This window comes from Miniopterus natalensis, chromosome 8, assembly GCF_054644295.1.
Source record: "Miniopterus natalensis isolate mMinNat1 chromosome 8, mMinNat1.hap1, whole genome shotgun sequence".
NCBI lineage: Eukaryota > Metazoa > Chordata > Mammalia > Chiroptera > Miniopteridae > Miniopterus > Miniopterus natalensis.
The window spans coordinates 36,868,713-36,877,403 of NC_142088.1; the positions used below are offsets into that span (position 1 = coordinate 36,868,713).

General features: G+C 42.6%; 1 protein-coding gene across 2 annotated transcripts in view; it reads right to left on the reverse strand.

Moving 5' to 3' along the window:
- Positions 1-4,725, reverse strand: part of OSBPL6 (oxysterol binding protein like 6) — an 88,262-nt gene extending 83,537 nt beyond the window's left edge. For both annotated transcript variants that reach the window (XM_016209837.2, XM_016209775.2), the window contains exon 1: positions 4,527-4,725. The gene's annotated coding sequence lies outside the window, so the exon portion shown is untranslated. The remainder of the gene's footprint in view (positions 1-4,526) is intronic.
- Between the last annotated feature and the right edge of the window lie 3,966 nt (positions 4,726-8,691).

The window sequence follows — 8,691 nt, forward strand, 5'->3', positions numbered from 1 at the left end:
ATAAAGTACACAGCACCAGGGAAGTAGAATTCTTGTTGAAAAGTAGAAACTGAACCTAATCAAGGCTCTACTCTAACGTCCAGTGTCTAATAATCTGGGTGACAGAGAAAAAGGTTAAATAACAATCGGCCAAACCCAGCACGTGGATCATTCTGTTGCACATATGGCTTAGTTTCTTCAACAAGTAAATGACTGGAAAACAGGGCAACATTCTAGGTAAAAAGAGACTTAAGAGGTTCAATAGCCAAAAGAAATGTATGTACTTTGGATCTGATGTAAATAAACCAACTATAAAAGGACGATTTTGAGAAATATGATAGAGAAATTTGAATATGGAATAAGTGAAAAATGAGATCAAAGAATTAGCATTCATACTGTTAGGTGTGACAATGTCATTACGATTTTGTAGGAAAATGTGCATATTAACAGATGCATGCTGAAGCATGTGTGCTGGATATGACATGTCTACCTCTAAGAACTTCGGAATAAAAGAGGAGGGGATAAATCAATCAGGGTATGCGCATATGGGAGTTCACTATGCTAGTCTCTTTACTTGTGTATAAATTTGAAAGTTTTCTAAACAAAAGCTATTTTTTAAAAATAAGATAAAAAACAAAAAACAGTGAAAAATAAAAAATGTTTTAAAAAACAAAGTCCTGCAGTGTTATTTACAGTATCCAAGATCTGGAAGCAGCCCAAGTGCCCATCAGTAGATGAGTGGATAAAGCTGTGGGACATTTACACCATGGAGTACTACGCAGCCATAAAAAAGAAGGGTATCTTAGCTTTTCCAACAGCATGGATGGACCTGGAGAGTATTATGCTAAATGAAATAAGCCAGGCAGAGAAAGACAAGTACCATATGGTTTCATTTATATGTGGAATCTAATGAACAAAATAAACTAACAAGCAAAATAGAAACGGACTCATAGATACAGAGAACAGACTGACAGCTGTCAGAGGGGAGGGGGGTTGGGGGCTGGGTGAAAAAGGTGAAGGGATGAAGAAACAACAACTGATAGACCCAGGCAACAGTGTGGTGATTCCCAGAGGGAAGGGGCTGGGGGAGGTAGGAGAGCGTAAGGGGGATAATTGGTGATGGAAGGAGACTTGACTTTGGGTGGTGAACACACAGTACAATATACAGATGATGTATTATAGAAGTGTACGCCTGAAACCTATATAATTTTATTAACCAATGTCCCCCCAATAAATTCAATAAAAAAATAAAAAATGAAGGTGTTTGTGAGAAGAAAAAAAAATTCCTTCTTCCCTATGACTTACACACGAAGTCCTTGACATGAACAACATTCTCCTCTTTTCACTTCATTTCTTCATTTCCGCTTTTACTGGACATGTATTTCACGTACAATTTATTTTTCACATCTAGTCTCAATCTCTCTCTGTTTAGGGACTCGCTTTTCCAACCCCTCACCTACCAGATTGGGAAGGACAATGTCCAGGGGAGCTGGAGCAGCGCAGTTCTGCCTCTGGGCGGGTTCTGCCCCGGCCCCTACCCCCTGGGCGAGAGGGAGCGTATCCCGGAGAGAGGAGCTGGCCCGGGCGGGCCCTCCCTCCCGGCCCGCAGCCGAGCAGAGACTCCCTTCACCCTGAGACACAGCCGAGGGCGGCCAGGGAGGAAGGCAGGGGCAGGGGCAGGGGCAGGGGCAGGGGCAGGGGCGGGGGCAGGGGCAGGGGCAGGGGCAGGGGCGGGCAAAGCGGCCTGTGCAGGGCCAGCTCCGGCACCCGCGCTCCCTCCCGCGGCCTGGGGGCCGGCTCCTGGGCCTCTAAGCAGATAGAGGGACTGTCGGCACCGGCCTCCCGCACGCTGGGCTCCAGCTCCTCTCCTGTCTCTGCGGGACCGGCCTGGCTGCGGACCCGGAGCCTGACTTTCTGAACTGCTCTTTCTCACCACATTTCCCTTTCTTCTGTGTCAGTGCGGCTCCCAAGCCCTCTCCGCTTTCAGAGCTGCTTATCTTTTCTCAGGGAGCTAAGTGAAATGGAATGGGAAGCTGATAACAGGACCTCCGAGGAGAAAAGATAAAGAGGCTGCCTGAAAGCATTTCTGGGCGCACGTGCATACCAACTGATTCCTATGACGACAGAATAATAAATGTAAACACATTTCCTTAAGGAAATGAGATACCGGTCACTTGCTTTTTCCTTTTAAAGAAGAGCTGACTGTCTTTCTCAGTCAAGTCACAGCCATGCAAATGTGTGGGAACAAATTTCCAGTTACTTTATTTCCATGAACTTAAGCCTGAGAGTCAAAGGGACTCACACATGTCTCATCTCTATGTGCAGTCCAGTATCAAGAGATCCTAGGCAATACTGACCTAAGAGATTCCATGAGATAGAGCAAAGGAATGCAGCCAGAACGACAGCAAACTCCTAAAACAAATGTGCAACCCAGCCGCCTTCTTTCTTATAAGCTTCAACATTAAAAACGGATATCCTGAGGTCTGAAATCTGCTTGAATAACAGGCACTACCTGTTTGAAGTTAAATGGGTTGTTGGGATAAGAACTGCTGTTTTGAGATGGAGTCAGCTTTTTGTAAACTACAATCCAATAATTAATGTTTGAGTTTAGCTAATGCAGACAGAGAAATGCTATGCCAGTAAGGACCCTGTAATTTGAAATGCTTTCATGACTAAAGCTCTTTGTTACTATATAAAAGTTTGATTCAGTATCAAATTGACAGGAACATTACTGTAAGTAGTTCAGTTCCCAATAATACATAGTGATTAAAGATGGGGAAGGAGATGTTTTATGATTAACTACGACCCACTGTGCTTGGAGGTACATCTGATTCTGATGGAGAGACTTCTCAATGTCAAAAGTTCTGCCCATGTAGATGGCACAGCATGTTATTCACTGACTCACTCTGGTGTCCAGAATGAGTAAAGGGCTAGAAAATGGACTCTAAATCCCTACAAGTGTCATTCAAAGAAGCCAACTCAATGAATCCGATTTATCTCCGTGGGACCAAAATAGTTGTATCAGGCAATGGAAGCATTAGTCATGACATTTCAGGCTCTGAGCTGACCACCTGGAGGTCTGGAAAGAATGATTCACACTCCATTACTATCAAATCCGATTTCCAAACTAAGAACAATGGACCATTTGACTTTGGAAGAGTCTTCCTTCTTCACAGGCACGTCTGGCAAGTATCAGCTTAAGTCCTGAAAGCCAGCACTCTCAAAGTATATGCATTTTATATAAAATAGTAAAATGCTAAAGGGAATAAAGACTAACAGTGTTATGTGTAAAGTACATGGGAGTGACTTCACATTTACAGAGAAGAAACTGATGCTTAAAGCAGGAATCTTGACCGCAAAAACTTACAGGTGTCAGGCAGGTGACATAAATCTGTAAGGCTGGTTGGGTTCGCTACTCAGGGAATGATAAAGATTAGCAAACTTCAGTCCCTGGACTTGTAACAAGACCAGATTTTTTAATCTTCCAAAAGAAGCCAGGTATCTGATTTTCTCTCTCAAGTTTTCAGACTGTCCAATAACATTGGCAATTAATTCAGTTTTAAATTACAGTCTAAAATTTGCCCTGTGGGCCACTAATTTGCAAGCTCTGCTCTAAAATGTAATTTTAACTAATGCAGTAATAAACAGAAGGCTTCTCACATAACAATAATTACACTAAATCACCGAGTCTTGGTTTCTGACCTTCCAAGAGGGGCCAGTCCATGCAAGGAGAGGGGAGGAGTGGTGTTGGAATACCTGGGGAGCATTTCCCAAATTATAGACGGTCTGAAACTATCACTGCCACCACCACCATCAACCCTGTGTCCCAGGGCAAATAAGAGTTTGAGTAGAGGGTACACAGCTTGCAAAAGCTCTCCATGAGCTCTAGTAGCACACACTCCCCAAAAGCTTTGTATAACTGGGAGGGATAAGTCCAAATTGTGGAGACAGAAGTCACTTAGCCTAAGATGTCAAATAGCATATGTGGCATGGCTCTGAAAACAGTAACTGCAAATATCAAAGATGACAAGGAGCCTATAGTACCCTATGCATTGCTGGTATCATATTAGTTATTTCAGTCTCATGGGCAAAAAGGAAACAAGCAACTGTCTACCTGTTCACTTTGAAAGATTATAAAAATGGGTGCATTTTAAGAATGTATGTATGCGTGCGCATGTGGGCTTGTGTGCATCTAAATATATGATGAAAGCATTTCTAGCTTTGGTCTGTGGGTTCGTTACTCAAGAAGGGAAGGGGAATGTCTTATTTCCACATGATGCCAGGCTGTAAGTAGAACTAGGTTAATAAATCCTTTGGCATGTTTTTCTACTTCCTATCCTTAAAAAAATTACAGCAGAACTTTTTATTAAGATGGCTAAATATAACCAAGATTACTACTTTTTTTAGATCTGATATACACATAAAAGGTATAAAGAAACACCCTCCTGTGATTTGGTAATGTTTCACTAATCTCTTGCTGTTATTAAGCAATGCCTGGGGAAGTCTAACCCTGCTTTTGATTTTAAGCTGGCGTCCTCCTACCTCACCTTGTAACTGGGAATCCGTCTTCCAGGTGACGCTCAGGTTAAAGCTGTTTGAAGTGGTTTATCCTCAGACGCCTGCAGCTCTTTCCTGGAACTCTATTGACCCTGCTGGGCTTATCTGGTAATTACAGGAGTGGCTCCTTGATTTCCTTCTCTGGCTGTTTTCAGCGAGGGGCAGGAACTGAAAAAGAGATTACAGTCATGTAGTACCTTGGCACAGAACTTTCCTGAGCCTCTTGGGGGGACTGCCTCTGCCCAATCAGAAACTTCCTTCTGGCTTATCTTCTGAGGGAGAAGTTCCTAAGGGATGGTGTCTCAGCTTTTCACCTCCTTTGCTCAATCTTACGTAATCTCAAAGATTTAACCATTGTGTTCCTCGGCAACGACCAACGGTCCATCATTTACATCTCAGAGTTTGGAGTACGAAAACTCTCAATTTATACAGCAAATACAGTCTAAAAGGGCCCAAGTATCTTTTCCAGAAATATATTTAACCCTCCAACTCAATGTAAACCTCAGGGGTTTTTTGGTGTTTTTTTCTTTTTCCCCCCTCAGTTTTTAAAAACAGTAAGTATGAAATGGTTTCATCACATATGCAGACTGATGTGCAATGCCAGGGCCTCGATGAAGACCCATTAACAGTCTCGAATTAGTCCTAAGAGAGTAGAACGGTCACCAAACTCTTAGGACAGTCCTATAGCAGAGAGAGCTGATCATACTATCAAAGAATAGTTTTCAACTTGTCAGAGTTTCTCAGAAGGCAAAGAAACGGTATTTCATGAGAAGATATAATATGTTCAATTTAAGGAAAAAGGAGAAGAAAACCTGACAAGGAACCCAGAGTGGAAGCTAAATCGGTTCCTCTCCGGTCCTGAAACGTGTCGGCAGCTTTTCCTTCGAGCCTCTAGCACGTGCGCTTACTAACAAGGAGGCCTGCAAAACTGCTCCTTGGGTCTGATTATGTTTCAAGCTTATTCTTCTGCTGTTTTGTTTTAGTTTTTCTCTTTATACTTATGGGGAAGGAAAAAGTAAATGTACGCATAGATCCTGAAAGATCATGACTCAATGAAAGCGCAAAAGATTTATGTCTACCCAACATCGTATGCCGTGAATGCTCCTTTAAGCAGCATTTTTCTGCAAAAAAACACACACAAAGAAAAAAGAAAAGTTTGCTCTAAACCCCCTCCACCTCTACAAAAAAAATTGTTTCTTAATCTCTACTATGTTGTAAGACAAGCCCGTGCATCTTGTGAGTCTTAAATAAAATTTAACTGGTGACTATGATGATGACATAGAAGAACTAAGGTTAGGGTCCATCGAGATTATGTTTGTATGCTCAGCATTAGCTCTGTTTATTCTCTGCAAACACTTCTCAATCTATGCTCTTTAATCCCACATAATTATAGGCAGAAGGAATACGAGTGGTCAGCTACAGAAACTCCCCTTTTTCCTTGCTCTCACCTATAATGGACTCTGCCAAGTTTTGGAAAAGCAGAGAATACTAAAAAAGGAAAATTAAAGAAAAATGGGGTAAAGAATCCCCTGTGCTGAACTTCAGTTCTTTTCCTACTCCCACCCCTCTTCCTCCCCCTGAGTCTTATCTTCCACAACTTCTTACTATCCTATGGTGGCAAGTGGGAAGGTGGAGGGTAGAGAACCATGGGGTAAGAGCAAGGCTTCCTTCCCGCCTCGACTTCCCCAGTCCAGCAGCAGAGGAGAGGGCGAAGGCAGGGAGACCACAGCCAGCCACCCCTACGGAGCTCCCCTTCCCCATCACCGCAAGGCGTGGCCTGTCTCCAGCCCATGTAAACCAGACATTGGCCCAAGAAGCACCCTTCCACTTCTGCCATCCCTCCCCTGCAGTCTGTGCCTACACATGCTTCAAAATCCAGCTCAAAACCACAGCTCTCAACTCCCTCCTTGATCTTCCCAGCTGGAAAGAGGCATCTTCTCATGCCAGTTGGTACTTTGGTCAATTCTACTGGTGTGAGGTGGCCCTGGTTGGACGTGTTTTATACCTCCCATTTCCCCTACCAGACCGTGTGGGCTCTGAGAACCAGGAACCAGGCCTCACTTCCCTGCACACCAAGGTGTGACGGTTACAACGTGAAACTTACAAGGCTTGGCTTATACCTACTTTGTAAGAAATGAATCTACTATTGTCCATTTTGCACAAAAGTGTGTGTTTTCACACCGTGTGGATGCAATGCCAAGGTTAAGGGTTTGGGCTTGTTCTGAGGCTATAATTAACACTCGTATGGACCTTCTGTGCACCTTTCAAAAAGACAACCATGGTAAAGCGGAGTCCCTGCGAGAGCCTTCAGGGAGGCTGACATGAAAGATTACCGCTCCATCAATACGTGATGGTTCAGATATAACCAATCATCCCTGACAGTGCCTGAAGCCAGAAACATTAGGAGTATTCATTTTAATTCAGCTTGAAACACTTGATCAGGGCAGAAAGATTTATATAATCACACTTAAGTTCCACACTTCCAGGTGACTAATACATTGTTTTATTTAAAAACCAGGAATTAACCAAGTGGCAACTAAACTTTATTTCAATTAAGAAACTGTCCCGGGTCTTGTTTTACCTTGCACGTCAACTGCACGCAGGCAGAAGTCCAAAGGTACTAAGCTTATAAAGTTCAAGTCTGATTACACGTTGTGACAACACACATTGCAGATAAATTCTTAAAGCTCTCGTTAAGAAATAAACTCAGAGAAGGGAAGAGGTTGTTTCCTTTTAAAATTATAACAAAAATTGATGTGTAAACAAAAAGTATACCTGGTTTTTATCAACACACACACAAAAAATCATGTTCTAAAATAATGTTATCTTTTGCAGATCAAAAAGGCCCTGACACCCTCCTTCTAAGCTATTAACAGACTAAAAGTCATAAAGGTTGGAAAGGTTGACTCGAACAAAGTCTCCTACACCAACCAGTGCTCCGACAGGAATATCTGCAAAATCTCATCGGGGGAGTTCAGTGATCTGGCAATGGCTCCTTCTGAATGGTTCATTCAGGAAGCAAATAATCCTTTATCTTTGCAACAGAATTCTTCCTGTAAGTCCTGTGACTCATCCTCCCACAGCCTGAATTCTGCCCATTATACACCGTATTCTTGCCCAGCACACTCCCCACACATTCTACTCCTTTCCTATTCAAGCCTCTCCGAGCACAGGATGTATCAGCTAAAGACCAGACTGTCCTGTGCAGCTACTAAGTTAATGCACAGAATGTAAACTGGATACAAGATAAAGCAAACCCCCTCATTCTATAAAACACTAAAGGAAAGATTCTTAAAATGGTAAAGGCAGTAAAGACAACCAGAATAACCAGACAGTTGTTTACAAAGTTAGCAGTCTACATAGCACAGTCCACTTCACAAAAACAAGAGACGAGACAGTTTTGACTCTTTTCTATATCTTATGTGGCCTATGACTTTGACTCGATGCTTGCTTCATTTCCATGAAGGACTGGTCTTAATTTAGGGTTAAACATCCTACATTGCCTTCCCAGAAAACCGTAGCCCAAGACATGGCATAAAAACTTCCTTCATGATCCTGCTGACTTTGTCTCCTGTATCCACTAAATACCTTGGTGGAAAGATCATTATTTTGCCTTTTTCCACTGTCAGCATGTTTAGACGAGAAATTGCTTTTTCTCTCTCTGTGAGAATCCCAAGTACTCTGAGAGTTTCTGTACTGTGCCTAAGTCACTGGAGAATACTGCTTTAGTGCTACAACTCAACAGAATTCATGGCAACAGGCTGTGCTGGGGTAACTTCCTGAAGATGAAAGTCAAACTCCAGTCACTTCCACCTGGCAACTACTGTGGCTTTCTTGGGGGTGGAGGGAAAGGCGGACATCTGTAACACTTTCAACAATAAAGATAAATGAAAAAAAGGGAGAGGGAAAATGTGCTATGGATGTTCGTGGCATAAAAATACTAATTCTGGCTTAAAGTTTGTGAGTTGGGTAGGAAGCAGATCAGAGGAAGTAGCTCAAAAGAGTAGGCATTTGAAACATAAGTAGATTCAGGCAAGAAACAGAAAAGCAGAAATGGATAAAGGAGATTTCAAACAGTGAAGGAAAGTGTATGAAAATCGAGAGACAGGAACGTGTAGACGGTAGTTGTAGTACCAAGAGTCTAGGGTACAACAA